The 24,392-nt window shown below is 36.0% G+C and overlaps 1 protein-coding gene and 1 long non-coding RNA gene across 3 annotated transcripts in view; one reads left to right on the forward strand and one right to left on the reverse strand.

Annotated features, from left to right (window-relative positions):
- The window catches only part of LOC124883879 (limbic system associated membrane protein), a 1,043,833-nt gene that overhangs the window by 705,494 nt on the left and 313,947 nt on the right, over window positions 1-24,392 (reverse strand). The gene's annotated exons all lie outside the window — the stretch shown is intronic.
- On the forward strand, window positions 888-4,541 carry LOC124883881. Of its 2 annotated transcripts, none has more exons than XR_007042347.1 (5): window positions 888-978; window positions 1,179-1,270; window positions 2,517-2,639; window positions 3,954-4,045; window positions 4,401-4,541. It is a non-coding gene; the product is annotated as an uncharacterized LOC124883881 (long non-coding RNA). The 2 variants fall into 2 exon arrangements; XR_007042346.1 differs by having other exon boundaries at window positions 911-978; window positions 1,174-1,270.

The raw sequence follows: 24,392 nt of genomic DNA on the forward strand, positions 1-24,392 counted from the left end.
TATATTTGAACACATTATCCCACAAATGTTGATTAAATTTAATGCTGGGATTATAGCATTTTATGTGTGAGAACACAGGGAGACAATTATAGTTATTTTAAACTGTTGAAAATGAATTACATGAGTAACTAAAAATGTATTTTATTTGCTGGCAAATGGTTCTTGACTGAAGAGGGGGCTACAGGCTTGCTTAGCTCTGACTTGCCTGCAAGTCAGCTATTGGGAAAAACATCCATCCTCCTAGGACTAAAGTAACGGTTCACTGTGTTACTGAAGGATCTGTTTCCCAAAGTTAATACTAACAAGGGCTCTGCTGTGTTCATTATTAGAAAACAATTGTGTGTTGGCTTCATAACCATGAGTACTTGTATCTGACTGTGTTTTTTGAATCAAAGGGGAGCAAAACATGGAGCTGTTTGGGCAAACTGGTCTCAAGATTTTGTTAGATAATGTTGTGTAATCTCCCCTATTTCACAGATATGCATCCAAATGCCTAACTTTTTCTGCTGAGCTGTAATGAATTAAACACAATAGTATACATTTTGATAACACTTTCTATGATTCTGATTCTGATTCAAGTCAGAGAATCACTCTTGGAATTGACTTCTTTAACATGTCAGGTGAGCAGATTTAGTTTTCTGCATGAAATATCTGGTACCGAGATGTCGGCACTGATATTTTCTTTTACTGTTATGCATTCAATAGAAATTAACTTTGTGCTCACTTAACCCTCAAAAAGCTGCAGGAAGCCAAGCAAAAATCTGAGCCACACCCAAACTGAATGTGCAACTGCTGTGTACTCTGCTTTAAAGGTCATCTTTAAAGTGTTACACATAACTGTTGCTTTGCAGCAACTTTTGAAAGCTCAGACGTTTACCAGAGGTGAAACCAATTCAAACAGTTTTTTGATTTTTTCCTAAAATTACGTGACACTATTACGAGCTGAGGGAGAAGCAGGAGTTATACAACTCATCAAAGGTAAAAGCTGAAAAGTGAAATATTTTTCAAAGCTCCTGCAGTCAGGTGTATGCTATATTAAATAACACAATTATTTTCTGTACATTTTGACAAAAACATAACTTTTTTTGTTTGAGGCTGTCTAGCTGCTAAAGTGCTTTAAACTTTGTCTCCTTAGGTCCAATTTCAATGCTTACCTTTTTTTTTTTAACTTAGAACAGAAGCTGACAGGATGTGATGAATGACAACATGGTTTTGGCCAAAAAAATCCAAAAACCAAAGAAAGGGTGGACTAAGGCATTTTGGATATGAGGTGAAGACGTCAGGTGCTGGCAATGCATGATAAATGTTTAAAAAACTGAAGACTGTAAAGAAGAGACCAAAATATTTTCTTTAGACACAACAATCAACTTGTACATACAAGATAATAACCTAACTTATCACGGTATATTTTGTTGGGAAAACAAAGGATTAGACCACACAAACATGTTAGTTTAAAAAAAAAATCCAAACAAAACTAAGTTTTTTTTTTTTTTACTTGACTAATGTTCTGTAATGCAAATTGTCTTACAATTCACTAAGTGTCTCACGAGTAAAGCTTCTTAAATATGTTTGAGAAGAAATAAGTGCTCTGAGGCCATAGCTAGTAAAAAAGAAAACCAAAATTGAACAGAATCAGGGTATTGTCTTGGCCCTGAAAGTTTAGAGCTGTTTTAGCAGCACATAGATATTTAAACATATTCATTCCTGAATCTAATAACCACTGTTTAATCCACAATGGAGAAGAAGAAATGTTCAAACAATCTTAAGTTACATGATGATTACAATAAACACAACAGAACTTGCTTGCTCTTCTATCCAGTTTGATCGGTGTTATTGTGTAGCAACAGGAACACAAAACCACACCAGTGTGGATTTTATCTACAACCTGTAGGAGACCTGAATTATGAAACATCATCTTCTCATTAAGAAACAAAGCAAAGTTTAGCTTCATCACATTGAACAGAATGAACCCTTTTATCATAAACAGCAGCATTTTAATATAGAGAGTAAATTGATCATAAATAAACATTCCAGCATTGTCCAGATATTGATACTTAAAGCAATATAATAGTTAAGTAACATTACTAAAAGATAACCTAAAGTCTGGGTGTATATAACCGTCTGTTTTAATAAACTCTTAGACAAGATTTGGATGATTTTCATGATTCTCATTACGTAAAAGTGTTATGAAAAGTTAATTAAAATTAAACTTAATAAACAGGCTGTCATGATCTGCCAGTTCATTCATGTTTATAAGAACCATCATTCATTCCTGTGTTTAGATTACATTCTGGGATTCCTGACTTAGATGTTTTAGTTTGTATCTCCTTGTAGCCCTGGTTCCTTCTTGTTAGTGTTCATTAGTTAGTTCCATCATTTACTTATTTATGTTTACTGATATGTTTTGTTTTCTCTGATCATCTGAGTTAATTAGCCTTCCGCCTTCAGTTGCCTGCATATTTTTCTCCTACCAGCTGTTTCTGATTTTCCCTCTGATTTGCTCTCCTGGTTCATAGGTCCATTCCCCAAACTACCTCGGTATGTATTCTCTCTGGTTTTCTGTTCTCACTACTGGATCGTCCTGCTGACTACGTGCTTCATCCCTGTTACCTAATTTGTTTTCTGTGCCCTGCCTCCCCGTAAGTTCTTCTGTCTTTAAAAAAAACTGTTCAACTTGCCATGCGGCCTCAAGGTACCTGATCTGCACTTTGGTCCTGCAAACTCCAGCGAAATATGAAACAGGCTTTACATACTGCAAAACAGCTATTTTGCTGTAAATTATGAACAAATTCCTTTGCCTCTCTTGGGGTCTAATGCAATGTTCATGTCGTCTGGTTTTGCTGTCTAGTTCTATATTAGACTGTTTGTAAGCAATTTTGCACATTATTTTAGTATGTGCTGGTTTCATACAGATACAATGTATATCTACAATATAAAGCATGTGATGTGCATTGAAAGGGAAGTGAGGCCTGCAAGTGGGGAGTTTGATATGTAAACAGGATAGATGGAAAAGATAGGGAACATGATCAAACTGTAAGCAGCAGTGCTCTTCTCAGACTGATAGGGAAACCGCTGCAGGCATAAGTGGAGATATTGGCAACACACATAATGCAGCTACATCTCTCTTTGTATCTTTACATCACTGGCTTAAATAATGTCAACTGAGTGTGAGATCAAACTGGTTAAACCTGAAATGATAAAAGAAAATCCAGTGGCAGAATGGAAGGTCTTCTGTTGTTTGACATCTCTCATCATCACACCTTGGAGGGATCTCTGACAGCTCTTTTAAATTTGATAGAGATCATTAGTCAAATTATTAAAATTATTAAATTATTATTTTTGTCTGTTAAAACCTTTATCCACGGGGAAGTCCTAACTTCATCTAATGTTATACCTTTTTACCTCTCTACTTATATTACTGTATTTACTAATTGCTAATCAAGATCAGTTGTCTCATCTTAACTTACAGCTGCTAAAAAGCTTAATCTTTGGACTTGAAAATACTAATTTTGCTTTTTAAGGCTCTGAATCGATTCTAATGGGTTGTGATGTCTTTAAGAGAGCTGTTGGTCGACACAAAAGTAAAACGAAGAAATGCCCCGCTTGAACAGTCAGTTCACTTCACAAAAATGTGAAGTGAACTGACTGCTGTTTACTGATTGACCATGGGCGTGAGGAACCAAATATCAGCAGCATGAGAAGGTGTTTGCTTAGTTAGTGCAGAGAATGACCAGCCATGGATTTTACTCCACATTCATAGTACTGGGAAAAACTCAAAAAAAGAACAACTACTACAATATTAAGGTCCACAATGAATGGAGTGGGTCTAATCAAAAGTCATGGCGGTGGTTCAAAATCACTGTTGGAGGACATGATGTGCTACAGTGAGTGTTTTTTTGTTTTTTTTTACTTTGCATGTTTGTACTTGAAACATATCTCATGTTTGTTAATAGCAGTACATCGCACGATGGTGATGGCTGGAAGTGGGGCTTGAAGCCATAACCCCAGCCGTCAGTGAGTCAATGGAAACACAACAGCTTTTGTGGTGAGTAGAGCGAGGCTGAGTGGGGTGGAGCCTTGCAGTGCTGGCACCATGAATGTAAAAGAGGCAAATATGTGCTGAACAGAAAGATGCACTTTCAATTCCACAAAGGAACATGTTTGATAAATGTCTGACCCCCAGCAATTTTCCCTCCAGTGAAGTAGATCATAACTACGGTCAAGCTTCATTGGTCATTTCTCATCCTGCATCACAAACTCTGATTCATAGATAATAACCAATGGTTACCTACAGTAGAAACAAGTCATGGGAGCAGGAATGTGTCAGCAATTACACTGTAGTCATTCATCATATACAATACAGTCAGTTCATTCTAAAGTGGTCTTATTATTACTTACAGGATCCCGTTTTAAAGTACAGAGGCAAGACCAACAAAGAGGAAACACAGCTTTCTGCTGCTACACATTTAGCTGCTTTAGTCAATGTGTTAACGATCACAGCCAACATGGACTCTGTGTCTATGTTGATATTATAGTGTCCCATTAAAAACATCAGAGAGGAAAACACATCTATAGTAAGTGTGATGTTCAGTTTGGAGTGTATTACATCTAAATCAAGATGCCTGACCTCCCACAAATGGAGTTCACACCTGCAGCTGCTGAGAGTCCCTGCCCCTTGAGATTTTAACAAGGTATGCCAGTTTTGCTGACGGTAGTTATAAGAGCAAACGTCCATAAGCCATTTCTTTTCAAAACCCCAATACAAAATGACTTTAAATCATCAGTTCAGCACTGTTATCCTTCACACACAAATGTGAGTTGCATTAATTGACGTGTGGTTTAAATCTGAATTCTCAAATTTCCAGTAAAAATTGCAAGATTTTAAGTGAATCTGTAATGTATATTTTCCCTTTGAAGAAACTCAAAACATTATCAACTTAAAAACAAAAAACAAAAAACACTTTATGATAATAGAATGGGAGACTTCAAAATATTTGCTTCTTTAAGATGTTTACTGATGTTAACTTTCCTCCCTGAAATTTTATTAACAGATAACTGAATTTCTAAAAGGGTTGGATACTGCCTGTCTGTTTTCACATAAATATTTAAGGTCTAAAATCAGAGATTGCTTGAAGCATTTAATCCAGACTTCTTCAGCAGATATGTATATAGATGATTGTGCTATAGACAAAGATGATTAAACTTTTATTTAGATTGGGAACAATTTGCATTAAAATGCATTAAAAATCAAACTCAGGACAACCATATAAGTTGGGATCGGTTGTACAGAACAACTGATGAAAGGCCGTGGGTGATGAGTAAAGACAAACATTGCATCCTACTGACAAACCAAATACCAAACACTGTTATTCTCAGTATATATACATATACATGAGAAACATATAACAAACATTTGATTGGTTGTGTTAAAACGTGTTACTACTCAAGAACTTAGGTCCTCTAACCTGAAAGTGAAAGAAATGTAGTTCTCAAACTTCAAATTGTCTTTTTATTGTGCTTTTAAAAAGTAAACAATGGTTTAAGCTTTGGGCTTGATAAGGAGTCAAGCCTCTGTTTCTTCAATTACTGTGGATGTGTTTTCTGTTTTTCTATCAGCTTTAGAGAAAGAAAAACAGAAGTGTTGAGGGGCATGTCTGTACTTTTTTTGAAACAAGGAGAACACAGAGAAGCACTGGATACAAGAAAACAGAACTCAGAAGTATAGCTGATAATATAAATTTCATCAAATGTAAAAAATGGTCTTTGCAGAAGTGCAATATTAACAGTTATTAGAATCAGAATCATCTTTATTGACCAAGTTTGTATGCATATCAGGGAATGTGACTTCGGTTCCCCGTACTCGTACGTCATAATGACTTTAACTATAAATATATAGTCTGCAGATAAAATTTAAAAAATGAAAATAATAAGGCAGTATGTACATGTATGTGTATATACAGCCGAATGTTTTTAGTATTTGTATTAGATATTAAAAAAGAAAGGCAGGTTGGAGTAGTACAAATATTTCTTATTCTGTTTCACAGCAGAGCAGTAAACCACTCAGGCTGTAAGGTGTTTATTGTGTTGACAGCCTGGGATGTTAAACTGTCTTTCTAAAGATTTATATATTTAATGTTAAGATGAATTTGAAAATATGCAGAAAATTTGCATTTTGATGAGTATGATACTCTCTGTACTCATATTTTCCATTTAGTTATAAATAATTAAGTTGCTGGGAAATATTTTGTTAATCAGATATAATCAAAGTAAGAATTATATGTAATATTTTAAACTTCTAGATGAGCACAGCTGTGTTGTATGCATCTGACGACTCTCCTTGATACTTAGAATAACAATGCAAGGTTATCTGTAAAGAAAGCCTGTGTCAAATACCATTAGCTTCTGAAAAATAACAAGCAGCTCTCTGGATATTATTCAGTAGAAAAAGAAGTGAAGATTGAGTTAAATATCTCTATAAAAAGGAGAAAAAAACAAAGAAAAGGCCTTGTGAAAATATGCAAAACTGAAAAATGTAACACAAAATTGTTGTTTGTATTTTCACAGTGAATGTGTGAAGGCATAATTGATGGTAGACTCAGAATAAGTTAAGGCAACATGTAGTCACAGTCAATTTAGAGTTTCTTATTTCTTTCAGAACATAAAAAAAAAAAAAATCCTGTTAAATCTCAGCCATACATGTAACTTAGAAAAACATAATGAATAGTGTCCCCGATCCACTATGTTATTGTTGTAAGATCAGTTATCCTGGCAATTTTGGTTCTGGTGTTACAGATGATGTTTTTGTCCAGCATGTAGAAAATGACAGACTGTGTATACATTTCATATTTGAATAGACATTTTCTTGTTTAATGTTTCCACAGATGTTTCCTAGGATATCACCACTCCTGCAGAAACAGATTAGTCAACTCTGTGACCTCATTAACCTATATAAAGCTATAAATATTCAGAAAAGCTTTTATGAGCTGTATTTAGAATTCACACAACACAAAGTTAATTTATGTTCATGATGAACAATATTCAATACTACACACACTGTCTCAAGAGGCGAACCCCAAATAATTATTTCTTTGATCCATTTTTCCATCACACAAACCACAAAGTTTAGCCCCAACTAAGTCTAAACTATGACCTGAAATGTTTTCTAAGATTCATTTTCCATGTTAATTATTTGGGGAGAGAAAGCATTAGATGTTTTTACATCTGACTTCATGTTGTACTAAAATAGCACTTTTGACAGTCACCAAGGTAAAGAAGAACTGAACATGCCAAGAAGGAATTAAGTTGTTGAGTGAAACCATTAAAATATATTTCTCCCTGAAGCCTGAACTTAAACCTTTAGTTAGAGACACAGAACTGTCAACAATGTAGCTGGTGAGCAGATTTATATTGTCAGGAAATGCTGTGAGATTAAACACCTCTAAAATCTTCTCAGCTCCACGTGGTCTAACGTCCCAGAGAGAATAATTTAATCTGCATCTTACTACCACCTTGTAGTACTGTTTTCACTCCTCTTCCTACATTTTTCTGTTGAAAATTAAACAAATCCCCCTGACCAAAAAGATCATCCATTCTGACTTTATTACGTTACCACTCCTCTGAAACTGCAACAGCTGCTGTTTTGAATCTCGTTCTCTGTCTGTGTTAATCCTGACTTAATCCTGACTTTAACCGAGTTTTGTCTGCTGCTGGCTGTACTGTGTCAAATATGTTGCTGTCCTATTTCATGGCAGAAGGCCAGACATCCTGATCATTGAAGAAATGCTGTTAGCCATCCATTGTACCAACCTCTGGGAACCAGCAATTTGTTCACTATAATGTAAATGTGCTGTGTTGTCATGTGTCAGTTGTCTCCCCTGACCTCCTGCCTACACTGTCTCCCCTCACCTTTTAATAGGTCATGTCTAACTTTCTTGATGCTGCTATCACTGAAGAAACTAATGCTATGTTCACACTGCAGGCAACTGTGAACTATATCCGACGTCAGAATGCCGCAACTCTTTTCACCTCCAAAAACTGAATTGTGCAACTTTCATATGTGGTGCTAAATCAGATAAGTATCATGTGATTTCTAAAGCATCCGCCATCACGGTCATATCGCATTTCATTCGACTTTTACATTATTGTCCCGTCTCTAACTACACATCCACACAGACTTCTCTACAAAAGTATCAGTCACTGCTCCACAAAAAGCCATTGTTAATAGTTGTGCTCTCTTTTTTTCTTACCCTTCTTCATCTTGTTATGATGTGGTCATAATATTTGGCTCCAATTGCAGCAAGTTAATAATAACACAGAGACGCCCAATGTCCATTTTTACTTCAGTAAACAGTGTGCTGCTGTGTGACGTCTACATTCTCTTTCTGCGCATGAAGGTCAAAATGGGGCTAGTGAAGGGTTCAGGCTGTGGAAGTCTGATGGCGGTTGCATTTAGGTAGTAGTTTGAATGATCACACACAAAAAAAGTCGAATTTCAGCAAAGAATTGAGCATCAAGACCTGCAGTTTGAATATAGCCTAATTGTTATACAAACGGAATGCCTCGCAGCAGGAAGGTCCTGGTTCTGAATTTGCTTGGTTCTCCCAATGAATGTGTGGGTGGTCTCTCGGCATTCTTTCTCAAAAAGACATGCATGTTAGGTAACTGGCCACTCCATATTTTCTTTAGATGTGAATGTGTATGCATAGTTGTCAGTGCTGTCTTGCTGTGTATTCTGTGATGGACTGCTCACCTGTCCACTGTGTATCCCACCTCCTGCTGAGTAAATAGAACTTAAAAAAGTGATCACTTCAGACTTGTCTGAATGATTTTGTTAGTTATGTTTCCAGTACAATGCGGAACCGTTTAGCATATTTAAAACATTTTATTCAGTTATTTACCACTGACAGCCTACACTTCATCATGCCTGCATTCTGCTTGGAGCTTGCCTGCTTTTACAATATTAATTGGTGTTGCATAGCAGAATACAGTGACCAGGAGTGAAAGTAGTTTTAAATTCTTGCCAGTACTTAGGGGCGGAGCTAGGGGAGGGTTGAGGCACTGGGGTCATATTGGGGGTGTATATATATGTATATGTGTGTGTGCGTGTGTGTGTTAATTGTTACTCTCATCTGTGGCCCCCTCGAGATCTCTCTCTCTCAGCAAAGTCCAAACTGAAACTAATTAAAATGTATCGATATTTTACTTTACTGTAGGCTGTTTGTATATGAATCACTTGACAATGTAGAATATATATACATATATATATATTTCAATTGTTAAAGAACTGCCATGTATGAAACAATGATAAACCATTTTCTAATTCATAACTTTTCATCTTCAGTTTCCGTCTTTTCTTTTAAATAAAAAATTTGACAGTTCGGTAGTTTTCTGTAGATGGTAAGTTATTTATTGTTCTTCCTGTCCTAATGCAAGCAACGGTTTTTTATGTTTGTGCACCACCTGTGTAAAATCTCCCAGTCCATTAAATTGAACGCACCGATCTCCTTGGCAACCATTCTGTTTTGGAGGTAAGCGCGCATGCGCTCTCGTGTAGTGTATGTGAAATTTCTGTTCATAAGTGGTGTTTTCGAGCTGTACTGTGTTGTTGTAATTCAGCAAAATAACATGAAACACAAGTAGTTACTCTTCCTTTGCTTTTAACTGCGGTATTTAGCAGCGAGCAGACAGACATTAAACGGAGCGGTGCTCGTTTTAAAGGCTGGAACTTGGAATGAGCATAGAAAAAGTTTGATAATATAAACAGAAAACTAACAGATCTTGGACAAGAAGAACAGGACATGGAGTAAGGGCAGAGTAACAGGAAGATCAAATTAAGAAACAATCAGTGAGCCTTTATACAGAGGAATGGGTGGAGAATGACACTGGATGTGGGTAAGTATCTGGTAAAACGTTTTGAAAAAAACAAGTAAATGATGAGGACACAAACACAAATGAAAACCAAAACTTGCGCACCGATGTTGCAAATTGTTAAAAAAGTCTTATCAGGTGATTCTGACTGTGAGGCACATTGCTAGCTACCACAGTCACAATCATGACTATATTGTCTATAATTGTTTTCTGTAGGGTCTGAATGATAATCATCAGTCAGGCAGTGGAAAGTACTTGATTTTCTTACATGAAAAGGGTTTTTGTTTCTTTACTATGAGCAAATTCAAGAGTTATTATTGCTGCTGTCTGAGGCAATTTTCCAGCATAATCATAAATTTGGGAGTTAAACGAAGCTATACATGAGTTGAATAAAACAGGAGACATGTGGGCGAGAACAGAAAATAAAAAAAGGGAGCTACAAAGTTCAGCAAGCAGAGACTCAGAAAATAAGAAGGGTTCACTTAATGTGTAATTATTAATATTGTTTCACATCATGCACCAATGATCCATTCTGTCCCAATCCAAATAACACATCAAATATTCTTATAGGTAAGTAAAAACATATTACATTTCAACTCAACTTCACTTGTTTTCTTTTCCACCAGCAACATTTTTCCATTTTTTCCTTTTCTCTCTACAGCTTTAGTTTTTTCACAGCACTACAAGTCAATCTGATCAATTTGTAATATTAATGAAAATTTATGTTTTTATTGAGTTTATATAAGATATATTTGTGTTTTACATTTTTGAGGTTCAGGGTTGCAGAGACAAGCGAAACAAACTATTGTGTCTTGAAAATGAACATTCACTAATTTATAATTAGAATAATACATTTCAGCAATAATTAATGCAGTGCTCAAATCACAAAACCTAAACCCCTAGCAACCATACGCAACAAACGTCAGCTTAACCACTGGATTTCTGCCCAGATTTACCCAAAGAGCCAAACTCCAGAATTAAAAGAACTCACTGGGACACACTCTTCAATACTTGTACACCACCTCTAAATTGTAATACCGCCTGAAACTGTGCTCCATGCTGTTTATAACTGATCCACATTCAAGAAGTCACGACAAGACAAATCTAAACTACCATCATAATGTAATAAAAACACATAACAACAGCCAAACCACGAAGACTGTCAAAAAACCAAAAGCCAAAACAAAGGAATTTGATAATACTGCTGTTGATGTTTTAAAGAAAATCTGAAAAAGCAGAAAGCTTTGTTAACTAAAGGGCGATCTGAATTCATAACATATCATTGTTGACTGCATACTAATCATGTGTGATCCACCTTTTAAAGGCAGGATTTATTTTGTTTAGAAGACACATTAAAATCACAAAATAAGAATGAGAAAAGAGCCCAAAACCCCATTGGAATTTATCACTTGAATACTTTAAGATGGCATATAGTTTGCCAGTGTGTGAGCTGAGTGTGATGGTCTACCTGATCAAACATCAAAGAATAAAACTGAATACTTTCCATAAATAATTTAACACAGAGACATTGTATGTTATAAGGAAAAAAAATCAATGAGTAGTATTGAACATTAGCAAATATATTTAGAGCAATCTGAGTAAACTCTGGAGAATTGTTTTGTGTAAACCACCATCCAACCATGGAGAATTTGCTCTCTCTAAAGTAGTTTCACAAACAAAATGAGCAGCTAGTCAGCTCTGATATGAAATGTAAACTGTGTTTCAGCCATCAGAGTCAAAAACAAAGATGAGAAGTAAACTGTAAAATTCAGAATCAACATTCCTACAACAGTGTGTGAGCGAACAACAACCCCAAACCAAAAATAAAAATCATTTTTAAAATAACAAAGAAAACATTAAAAAATAATATTTGCAGGCTTTTGTTTGTGTAAAATGCACAGTTATGTCACCTATCTGTTTATACCTTGAGGTTCTACCAAACAAAACATCTTTACCTCTCTTTAGATTTAGGAAGATGGAAAAAAGTGATATCCAAAGGAAAACAGCTCATTTAAAATATTATCATAGTTTTGGCATTCATGGTGTATGTTTGTGTGTGTGTGTGTGTGTGTGTGTGTGTGTGTTTGTGTGTTTTAAATTAAGCATTCACTGGATTCTTACAATAAAAAACAAGGAATCTTCTGCATCTGGACAGATCATCAGCCTGACAAAGAAACATTAAATCCATTTTTGAAAATTCCACTTTTCTGCCTGTAGCAGGACTGATTGTTCTACACAAACTCCAAAACATATGAAAATAAATTCACTGAACTTTTCCCTTTTTAAGTTAGTAAGGATTAGCAACATTGTATCATTGGATAGCTAAATACCGGAGTAATGAGAGAGATTGTTTTTAAAGAATTATCTTTTAATTTTCTCCAATTTAAGAATTTTAATATATTTCCTTAATAGTTGGTGGAATTATCTCTTAAGCTTCATAACTTGGATCAATGTCTTCTCCTACAATTTTCTGACAATACTTTTTCAAGAATTTTGGTTCATTCCTACTGACAGATTTGGTGTAACTAAGTGAGGTTGGAAGGCGACCTTGCCCACAAACACCTTTTTAGCTCTCCCCACAAATTGCGACCCCAAAACGATCTGATGTCATTAAGCCACTTTGCAAGATACTTGTCTTTATTGAAAGAATATATTTGGAAAGTGAGTCGAGAAACAAAATATCACTGACTCTCAGAGTAATGGAAGTGCTCTTCCTCCTACATGAAAAAGCATCAGCACAAACAAAAGTGCTGAAGTCACTTTAGGGCAGCAGGGTCTCCCTCCCTCCTAAATTTAACTGTATAAATCAACATGTTTTATATGTCTTCATTTGAACCAACATATTTTTTCCTTATACATCTGATATTCCAGCTTGAATACTGTATTTGTGAACTATAAAATGTAAGTAATCTGGTTAATTACCCCATATAAGAAACAAAGAAACAACACCAAGGAATAAACTCTTGTGAGTACTACTAAGAATACTAGAACAAAACACTAAAGAAGTACATTACATTCAGACGACACAGCACAAAGTAAGTGAAGAGGTTTTGAGAACTCTGCTGATCAGAACAAATGTATTTCATCTTATAAATAATTTTACAGATAACCAGCAACATCATTCAACATTCACTAAGAAAATAGGAAGGACATACATTTTGTCTTCCACACCTCAATGGGATATAAAATATGAATTAAAGATGCAAGCAGAAGGGAATGGAATGGGCCTCACACCTTGGCGATGCTGGGGCCTGTGCTGAGAGCCTTGAGCATTGCCAACTCAATTTAATTAAACCCAGTTCTGCTTAATGTCTGTGTAGCCCATAGGTAGTCCTGTTTTGGGGCCTTGAGAATAATATTTAGTAGTCTATTTGAATTGGGCTTGCCTTGCACAATTATAGTCAGATTAAATCTAGGCTGAATGAACTTGTCAGCTGTGATGGACTGGCAACCTGTCTTGTCTAATAACCACTGGAGAAAAGGCATCAGCTGCCCTGAGACCCAGCAGGCATAGACAACAGATGGAAGGACGGACTGACGAATGGATAGATGGGTACTCGAATGAACATGCCTAATTTGTTTTGTGGTACTTTTTAAATCATTGCTATGAATATTTGTAGAACTGCTGTCCTGCTCTATTGCTTCTCAAAGGTAGTGTTGTTGTCAGACAGCATAGCTGCAATGTTTTAATTACTAACATTGGTATAAAATATAATTTAGATTTTTGATTCTTATTCTGCTGGCTTTTTCAGTGGCGTAAAATAATAACAAACATGCTTCTATTTATAAACAGGATTTCCACAAGGAAAACCTACACACATTCAACTGGTATATCTGTGAGTATTATGCATTTTAAAAACTACAGTATAGAACTGTTTAAAAAAACAAAACAAAGAAAACAGCATCAGTCTAAGAATAAAACATGTTTGCTGATGTGCTTATAGCTTGGATTGCACCTCAAGTAAAATGGCATATTGTGAGAGGCTGAATGAGCTTTAACACAGAGAAACAGTTTAGTCCTGCATGGCAAGGAGCAGACAGCTGACTCAGACTGATTACATCTGGTGAGAGATTCTGCAACATTGATATTAAAGACACCTTAAAGCTGTGGGGCTGCACTAAAGACCAGAGATGAAGGACATTTAAAATAATTATATTGTTTATTAATGATACAGCTACTTCCAGCTTGAATGTTAGAACATTAATCCTCACAACAAGCTAAATTAAGGCAAAGCGGAAGGGCAAATAATCATAACTCGATTTACAGGTCTACCATCTGCCCTAAGCTTTAAGGTTTTGTGTACTGTCATGTTGCATCTTCAACATTTAGGACCTTGCAGTGTGGGTCATTTTGAACCTTTTTCAGGTATAAAATGTGTCTGTCTACCACAACACATTTCATACAGGCCATGTTTCGATTCTCACATGCCAAAAAAAAAAAAAAAAGAAGTAAAAATATTAATCTTTATTACCGCCAGAGGGATATTTCATACCCCTGGCATTTTTTCTCTGAGTGGGGGTAATATTAATGTTTTGGTGTTATCCAGCCAGAGTCCCAACTTGACTCTCATAGATAATCTGTGGAGTGAGCAGATTAGGGTGATGGCAAGGAGACTATCTAACCTCACAGAATTGGAGATCATTGCAAAATATGTATGGTCAAACGTACCAGTTCTATTTCAGAGTCAACACATCCTCTCCTGTTACTGTGTTGAATAATCAGGCCCCCAGTTACTTGGTTCTATATGTATCTGTACTCATTTCTACTCATATGGAAACTTTGTGACAGTAAGCTTCTATCAAACCTGCAGTCCTCCCACACTTATCCTTCAGAGAAGCTAACTGTTTTTTCCAGCTGTCACTCCGTTATTCTGATCATTACTATAATTCAGTGGTGAATTTACAATTATTTAATATACCTAAACAATTTCAAAAGGAAGCATAGGTTTTAAGAAATTTTATTCAACATGGATGTTGTTTTCATATTTTATAAGTTGTCTGCAGAATTTAATAATTCCTAGGGAGGTGGGTGGTGACGAGTAGAGCTCTAAAAAACCTGAAAAAGGCTTATTCTAATCTCTTCACCACACTTCATTTACTCAGTTAATTAGCACCTAATCTCTAGACAGTAGGGACCTCAGAACCACATAACATTGGATGCCACTGGATGCTTCAATGGGTATCAAGACACTGACTTTTTATTCCTTTTCATTTACACCATAGCAAATAATTTACATAATGTGCACTAGGTGAAATATAAACCTCAGTGAATTAATATTTGCTTTCATTTACACACATAATTGTGCAGCAGATTTCTTAAAACCAAACAAGTTGCTAGCACTTTGAAAACTGAAATTACAACTGACTAAACAAAATTTTGTTCAATAATGTAAAATTCCCTTTTGAAACTTTATTTGTAGTTTTTGTCATGTCTGATGAACAATGGAGTAAACAAACTGAAGTTTGCGAAGTTCTGTGTTGATTAAGGCTGGTTGAAGGTTGGAACATATTGGTTAATTTTTCCAATAAAATTCAAAGACTTAGTTAGGGCTATTCTGTGATTACGAAATGAGAAACAACAAGTTATTGTTTAATTGACAAACCCCTGTATGGTTTATTCCAACTGTACAATCAGTGCAATAGATTTTCATAGTTATTTACTGTCATTTTCTATAAATGAGAATATCCAATGAGGCTGTTTGTCAGATGAAAAGTTCCCTTTTGGGTGTTGCATAGTGGAAAATTACGCAACGCACACACAGAGGCCTCAGTCTTCAGCCATCCAGGGTTTGAGTCCTGACCCTGGAGACCTATGCTGCATCGTTTTATTTTAGTTGTAAGTGAAAAATCATCATAATTAACAGAAATAAAGGGTCTAAAAGTTTAGTTTGTGTATACAGTACAGACCAAAAGTTTGGACATTCAAAGAGTTGTCTTTATTTTCATGACTATGAATATTGTAGCTTCACACTGAAGGCATCAAAACTATGAATTAAAACATGTGGAATTATATACTGAACAAGAAAGTGTGAAACAACTGAAAATATGTCTTATATTCTAGGTTCTCCAAAGTAGCCACCTTTTGCTTTGATTACTGCTCTGCACACTCTTGGCATTCTGTTGATGAGCTTCAAGAGATAGTCACCTGAAATGGTTTTCACTTCACAGGTGTGCTCTGTCAAGTTTAATAAGTGGGATTTCAAGCCTTATAAATGGGGTCGGGACCATCAGTTGTGTTGTGCAAGAGGTGGGTACAATACACAGCTGATAGTCCTACTGAATAGACTGTTGGAATTTGTATTATGACAAGAAAAAAGCAGCTAAGTAAAGAAAAATGAGTGGCCATCATTACTTTAAGAAATGAAGGTCAGTCAGTCCGAACAATTGGGAAAACTTTGAAAGTGTCCCCAAATGCAGTCACAAAAACCATCAAGCACTACAAAGAAACTGGCTCACATGAGGACCGCCCCAGGAAAGGAAGACCAAGAGTCACCTCTGCTGTGGACGATAAGTTCATCCGAGTCACCAGCCTCAGAAATCGCAGGTTAACAGCAGCTCAGGTTAGAGAACAGGTCAATGCCACACAGAGTTCTAGCAGCAGACACATCTCTAGAACAACTGTTAAGAGGAGACTGTGTGAATCAGGCCTTCATGGTAAAATAGCTGCTAGGAAACCACTGCTGAGGACAGGCAACAAGCAGAAGAGACTTCTTTGGGCTAAAGAAGACAAAGAATCGACATCCGACCAGTGGAAATCTGTGCTTTGGTTTGATGAGTCCAAGTTTGAGATGTTTGGTTCGAACCACTGTGTCTTTGTGCGGCGCAGAAGAGGTGAACGGATGGACATGCTTGGTTCCCACCGTAATGCATGGAGGAGGAGGTGTGATGGTGTGGGGGTGCTTTGCTGGTGACACTGTTGGGGATTTATTCAAAATTGAAGGCATACTGAACCAGCATGGCTACCACAGCATCTTGCAGCAGCATGCTATTCCATCCGGTTTGCGTTCAGTTGGACCATCATTTATTTTTCAACAGAACAATGACCCCAAACTCACCTCCAGGCTGTGTAAGGGCTATTTGACCTATTTGAAGGAGAGTGATGGGGTGCTGCGCCAGATGACCTGGCCTCCACAGTCACCGGACCTGAACACAATCGAGATGGTTTGGGGTGAGCTGGACCGCAGAGTGAAGTCAAAAGGGCCAACAAGTGCTAAGCATCTCTGGGAACTCCTTCAAGACTGTTGGAAAACCATTTCAGGTGACTCCCTCTTGAAGCTAATCAACAGAATGCCAAGAGTGTGCAGAGCAGTAATCAAAGCAAAAGGTGGCTACTTTGAAGAACTTAGAATATAAGACATATCTTAAGTTGTTTCACACTTTTTTGTTCAGTATATAATTCCACATGTGTTAATCCATAGTTTTGATGCCTTCAGTGTGAAGCTACAATATTCATAGTCATGAAAATAAAGAAAACTCTTTGAATGAGAAGGTGTGTCCAAACGCTTGGTCTGTACAGTAATTAATCTATATAACGTAATTCACTTATTGAATTGAGTTACTGAAATAAATGAACTAATTGAAAATATTCAAATTCAAATGTAGGGCATATTTTCTTATCATAATGGGTAAAGTTTGATTACCTCTAATAGAAAAGAAAAACAAAAAGAAAAATGGTGCTGTTAACTCAAATGTTATGGAGGGGTTTTTAATTACTCGGTCCCTTTATTGAGCACTGGAATAGTGTATGACAACAGTAATGTTTATCAGTAGCTTTAATCAGTAGAGCTGAAAACAAGACGAATTATGAGCAATGCTAATGCTTACAGCTAAGGATGGATTAGGGATTTTTTTGGGCCGTTGCTGCTGTGAGGTTACACTGAATGAATACATACACTTGAAATTAATTTATCATGTTAATTTGGCTCCTAAAATCCTAGAGCTGAAGCATACTCAGTGAGTGTTATGTGAAAACAGGATACATGCATGGATTTAAATCATAAAGAAGACAACAAGGCTTTATAAAGAGTAATGAAAAGATGTCAGGCTGTGGACTGCTAGCTAATGTTATCATCAATATATATTTTTAAAGTGTCTCTTATACATCAGACAGTCAAACTCCTAACTGATCAAAGTGTCTGTGATAAAGGAGAGAACTTAAACAGCAAAAAGGGATAGATGTAATTAAAACAATGGACTGCTTGCAAAATTAACTCTCAGATCCACTTAACATTCACCATTAATGAACTTTTCTGACTAATGGAATGCGTTCACAAATAACACCAAAAGCATTGCTGCTCAGGTGATGTTGAAATTGTTTAATACCATGGATGACCCACTAATTCATCGCAGTAAAACCTAACTTGCATACTCACAATTGACTAACCCCACCTTCTTTTTAATGTATGGGGCCCATCCAGTCCAAAAATCACGATGATAAATGTTTTTGCCATCTGGTAAATTATCTCAGACATGCAACATGTAACAATTTTCAGATTATAGCAAAAAGGCTCCTCACTGTCAATACTTGCTACAATATAATGAGAAAATGCTAACCCAAAATAAAGAAAATCTCAGCGTGGCCAAAAAACACTTGCCTGCGTTCCTCTTGACATGCTAAAAAATCATTTCTAATAGATTGAGTGAAGATACTGTCCGAGGAGACAGAAAGTCAGCATTCATAACAAATTCATCTAAAAACTTGAGCAGACTGTGAGGGAGTGAAGAGTCTGTGTTTCCGAGCCAGCAACAAATGTATTTCCCTGCCATTTAGTCAACCATGAAATCCTTTGCTGCAAAAAGCAAAAACGTTGTTTGAATGATTCTGTTGTCAGTAACCACCAGCTCAGAATCATCAGAAGATGTTGGAATCATTGATGCATAACCTTTACACTATTTTATGTGCTACAACTTGGGACTGAGGAAGTAGAAGGAGAACCTCTTTTTTGTGGAGAAAGCTAATACACTTGACTGAACATTATATACACAGGGTGTCCTTCACGGCTACACTATAAACCGCTCTCCCTTACAAAGCCTTCCCAAGATAAGTCTTTGTGCATTGTTAAAAACTTGTATACAGGAGTAGGGCTGACACTGAGAAAATAACGTGAACTTTTTATGGATCTGATCATATGGAGAGCAAAGAGTTCTGTTTATTATGTTGGTTCCCTACAAAAACCTGCTACATTTTGAGGCAGAATGAACACAGAAACAGGAAGAAAAGAGGAGAATGTATAGAAGTAGCAGCTGTAAAGAACAGGTTATGGATGACAACAATGGGAAAGAAATTAAAGAGGGACTCAAAATACTTAACAACCCACTGAGAATGGATTTACTCTGAGAGTCAGTGCAGAGAATCTTAATGATTCTTCTTTTAACTTCATTACATCATTTCTCTTCCTGTCATCTCACTTCTCTTAACAAGGAAGACAGACATAAACCTAATTTTTTACTGAACAGAATCATTTATTTTGTTCTGAAAATACATAATAAGAGCAAATTTTATGCAAATGTCTAGTAGTTAAACTAAAAGCTATTTCTGTTAGTTTCCCTTTACACTGGATTGTGAATGCAATTCTCACACTTTTGTGTTCTTACCACTGGCAAAATCGATTTTTCCCTCCTTTTTTGTGTACCAAAAAGTCTCTTCTGCACCACTCCACTGTTTGTAGATCATAAACACATTCTCACGATTCACACAACTATACCAGTCACACAATCTGAGAGCATAACCCACTGTTCATTTTACTCACAGAACATGTTTAAATCTGCTTTGAACTCTCAGCCCCACCATCACAAAATGTGGCCAACTATTTATGTTTCCCATTATCTTTCTCTTCATAAAGAGAAATACCATGCATTATCTCTGACCTTACCCTACAAACTAAGGTGTTGGATTATCATTTATAATCTTTAAAATAATGTGTCAGTGTCTCCTTTCTTTCTGGTTACCTTTCATCTGTAAATTATTGTCCTACAGGACCTCTGTAGGTCTTGGAACACAGAACACTGGGGATCTATGCTTGTTGAGACTATTTGTGTTGCCAAAATGGTTTTATATCCCTGAAATTTTATATATTTAATGAGAGAAAATTTTCCTTTAAACTACATATATTTCCGACCAAAGCATTACATTAAAAAAGGCAGTTTGCTCTCATTCAGTGATGTAAGTGCACTGAATGTGGTAGACAATTAAAAGCCATTTTAACGTCAGAATTAAAAGGGAAAATGTAATTACAGTGCTATGAAAGTTGTTTTGCTCACCTGCAGATTACCTCAATTTTATGTTTTTTTTGTTGTTGTTGTTGCTTAGATGTCAAAAGGCCTGTCATTAGTCATAGATAACCTGAGAAAATCCAAAATGCAGTTTTCAAAAATGACTTCATGTAACAAAAGCTAACCAAACCAACCATGCCCTATAGTAACAACAATTGCTAAACCTAAACATGCAGGGTACCCTAAACCTAATAAGTGGTTTTGCCACCCTTGGCACTCTTGGCCCTTATACCCTTCATTCAATGCTAGATGTAAGACAATGCACCCTTTCTAAAAATATTCCCCTTTTTTCTTACCAGTTTACTGAATATTTTTCTAAAGGTTTTCTTTGGGAAATAAGAGATTAGCCTTTGTGTTATTTTCATGGTCAGCAATAGTTGTTGCCTGGGAACTTTCCAATGGCTCAAATTCTTGCCCACACACTTTCTTATTGCTGATCGTGAATGTTCTCTTTCTGCCAGAATACTGTATGAATACTGTTAATAAAAACCACTAGTGCCACTAAGTCATCAAAAAAAGAAAGGTAGCAAATCAGCATGAATACTTGGGTGCCACTCTGGAAACCTTCAAGCAGAAACTTATGGCAAAGAAGGAGCTCTCAGGCACAGGCAATGAGATGGTAAGGTGCTACAGGCAAGGGGCCTGGTTTCAGTGATGACCATGCCTCAGACTCAAATGGCAGTGTCTTCTTGTATTTCAGACTCATTTACTCATTTTATAAAACAGGAAGAGTTTAAAATGTTTTCAGATTGTTAGTCAACATTCAAACATTACCTACTGAAACAATCAATTAACTTCACTACTAACATTTGACAGTTTATGTATGTTGGTCAGAAGGCTCATTACTTTCACCCTACAAATGACTTTGAAGACATTAACTTGGTGTGTGCATGTGAAATATTCCTACTAATATATCTGTGGTAATCTTAATGGTGCGTTGGGTTTGATTTTGAAAGAAGCGGGCTCCTAAGTTTGAACAGTTTGGGTGTCCTACTCACACAAGTTTATTTTACACCTGCTAAATGTTGGATTGATAGCTGTGCAAACATCAGTTTTTTAGCTGTGTCAAAATAATAATAAAAAAAAAAATTCTGAAGCAATCTTAGAATTTGTCCTTTCTTAAGAGTTCCTCAAAAAAGGGGCCTAATTTCTAGAAATATCTTCAAAATAATGACCCGAATTTCACGAGGCTTTCACCAATATACCAGGTTTGTTTGATACAGTGTAATACAGTCATAAAAAAAACAGAAAAGAAGGAGAAGTACAGCTTAAAACTTGCTGGTTGTTGGTCTGACATACTTGAGGCCAAGGGATAGGTAAGAGGCGGGACTATGACATTATGATTTTCAAATAGCTGTACATAGGTTATGTACTTAAAACATACAATTTAAAACAATTGACAGTAATAGTGGCTTGTTTTCAAAACATCCACAAAAATTTAATTCACCCCAACCCCTCAGTCTCCCAAGTGTGATGAACTTATTATATCAAATTAGCAATCATAGCAGATGTTACACATATAGAAGAGCTACATGATGAAGGCACATAGTGACTGTGAAATAAACCAACACTGAACTATACATCTTTAACCAAATGTTTTTCACAGCAAATGTATATTCACAGTAGGTGGATTACTATCATCTTTTTACTATTCAAATTTGTTTGTGTACCACTCTAAAAGGAGGTGCTTTAATTTGTTTTCTAATCTCTGACATAATCTGCAGAGGTGTGTCAGTCACACCACAGATACAGAAGCTAATTTGAGCTCACAGTCTGAAGTTAATGACTGTTGGTGCTCCAGTTTCTTTTTTGTTCTGTTATTGGACTCTGTCCTGAAAAAAAAATGGTTCTTTTGTCTATTTCTGGTGACTCTATCCCAGTGGCCTCAATCACAGCAGGCCCACAGCTAATTATCCACAATCTAATGACTGAGTTTGATTTATGGCTGTTTTGCTCCTATTATAGTTGAGCTTTCTGCTGCAACATAAGCAAAAACCTTCATTCAAAACTTTAGTTAGCTTAGGCTTTGACAAAGAGGAAAACAGAAAGGTAAAGTGTGTTGTGGTAAAATTGTGCTGGATGTCGCTTCACCTCTTCAAGAAATTAATCTAAAATATTTGCACAGGAAGTGAAAAATATTAAACAAATAAACAAAATAAACATTTAAGTATGTAAAGTAATAAATGTAAAAATTCTTAAAAGAAGAGTTTTACCAGTAATTTAATCATGCATAAAACTGCAATTTTGGTTTTAATTTTAATTTATGAAAAGAATGAACCACTTAGTCTCTAAAATCTTCTGGTGCCAATATGTTTTTCTTTAGTGAGGACTAGAGTTTGAAGGAGGAAACGCAACAAAGGCAGTGCATCTTGTTTACATCACAATAAATTACTTTGGTTAATGATAACATATTTGTGTTTTTTGCTGTGAAATTCCAGAAAGTGAGCAAATTATGGATATCTATAGACAACTGGTTGCTCTGTGTGCACAACAATCATCCCTTCGGGACTGTATCTCAAGAACTGCAAAAGGTTTAAAAATCTGTGCCTCGTCCCTTATTCAGACTTCACATGGCAAATATGCTGACATACTTCTATATATATTTGGCACTACAGTTCTTAGAAATACGGTCATGTTTTGTTTTTTCTTTAGATATGCTTGTTTCTCACAGTTTACAAGGGTTACATTAGGCCAATTTAAGATTTAGCATTACATGAGTGATATGTGATATGCATATGAATATATACAGTATATATCCTGTATACAAATGTATGTGTGGGTGTATGCCAACTAAGAGCACAGTGCTGTAGTGCAATTTGTATATACAATGCTGCTTATTTTTCAGCAGAGCCTACTCTCTTTAATATTCTCTCTGATCTGAATCTCAGTCTGTTCTGTATCAGCTAAAGGCAACTTGTCTTTGCTTCTCACTGACCAGTTGTGATCTCTAGAAGCAAAGGCTTTATTAGCTCGTGAAACGATGACATAAATACTTATTTCCTAATATCCCAAAGCAAGAGATATTTCACAGACTGCACATGCCTTTGGCCAATTCTATGTCAACTAAACCTGTGGACTGTTGTAACTTACTGTAATAATGCATAAAAATCAGTTCAATCTTATTCAATAAAATAAATAAAAAACTTTATTAATCTCAAAGGGAAATTAAATGTTGTAGCTCATATAATGCTTATAAGTATTATAAGAGCTTAATGACTTCAATATTTAGAAATGGTATTGATTTTTTGCACTGTGCGCTTCAAAAAGATCGAAAACGGTATATTTCAGAATTCTGTTTAAACATTAGAAAACATGGGTCTAAATCACAAACATAATGCATATTAATAATAGCACAGAACCTCTGTGACAAAACTTTGCAGTCTAGTTTATCACTAATTCATTCATCACTGGTGATTGTGTTGAGTTGAGAAAGCATTGTTTGTAAAAAAAAAAAAAGATCATTGAGTAATAGCCATTTTCCTAGTTTTGCTTGGGAACATTAAACTTAGCTTGGAGACTTTTAAATGTAGAAGGAAAAAGTGCAAAATCATGCCCGGACAATAGAAAAGGGGTCAGTGACGCTTTGCTGGGCAGTGGGCTTAACTGGATGTGACTCCCAAATGAGAACAGAGCTGTTGCATTACTCAGCAAAGGCGATGAAATAATTTAGCTTAAACCATTTATCTTAGTATAAAAAACTAATAAGAGATTTCTGAAATGCTGATAAAAGAAAAAAAAAAGTTTAATAGGATCTTCCAAGAGACCTGGAGTTTATCTCTCTTCCAGTTACTTTTAGTGTAATGACACCAGTGCCTGAGTGCTGTGTGATTACATTCAGCCAAGGCTGAGGTGTGGATTTGATCCGTTTAGTCCTGAGTGGAGCAACGGAAAAAAGGATGCCAGAGCATGTTGAATTAAAAAGATGGAGCAGTAGATCAACATCTTATTTACCACACTGGCCAAGATCACTGAATGCTAAGCTGGTGAAGGTGGAACAAAAGAGATCAGCAGTCCGGTGATTTATCATGAGGAAATGGTACACTGGTTTGTCCCTATTCAACCTTGCTTCTGATATAACAACATTAAACAAGACAGGGAAATGGTCCAAAATCCTTTTGTGTTTCATTTTGGTGATGCAGACTCCGATGCCATATGACAGAACCAGATCAAGTGTGTGATCTTTTTCATGAGTCTGATAAATCATACACTGAGTTACAATAAGATAATCAATACAAGCAAAGTCATCAGTGGCC

The sequence above is a fragment of the Girardinichthys multiradiatus genome, chromosome 18, assembly GCF_021462225.1.
Source record: "Girardinichthys multiradiatus isolate DD_20200921_A chromosome 18, DD_fGirMul_XY1, whole genome shotgun sequence".
Taxonomy (NCBI): Eukaryota; Metazoa; Chordata; class Actinopteri; order Cyprinodontiformes; family Goodeidae; genus Girardinichthys; species Girardinichthys multiradiatus.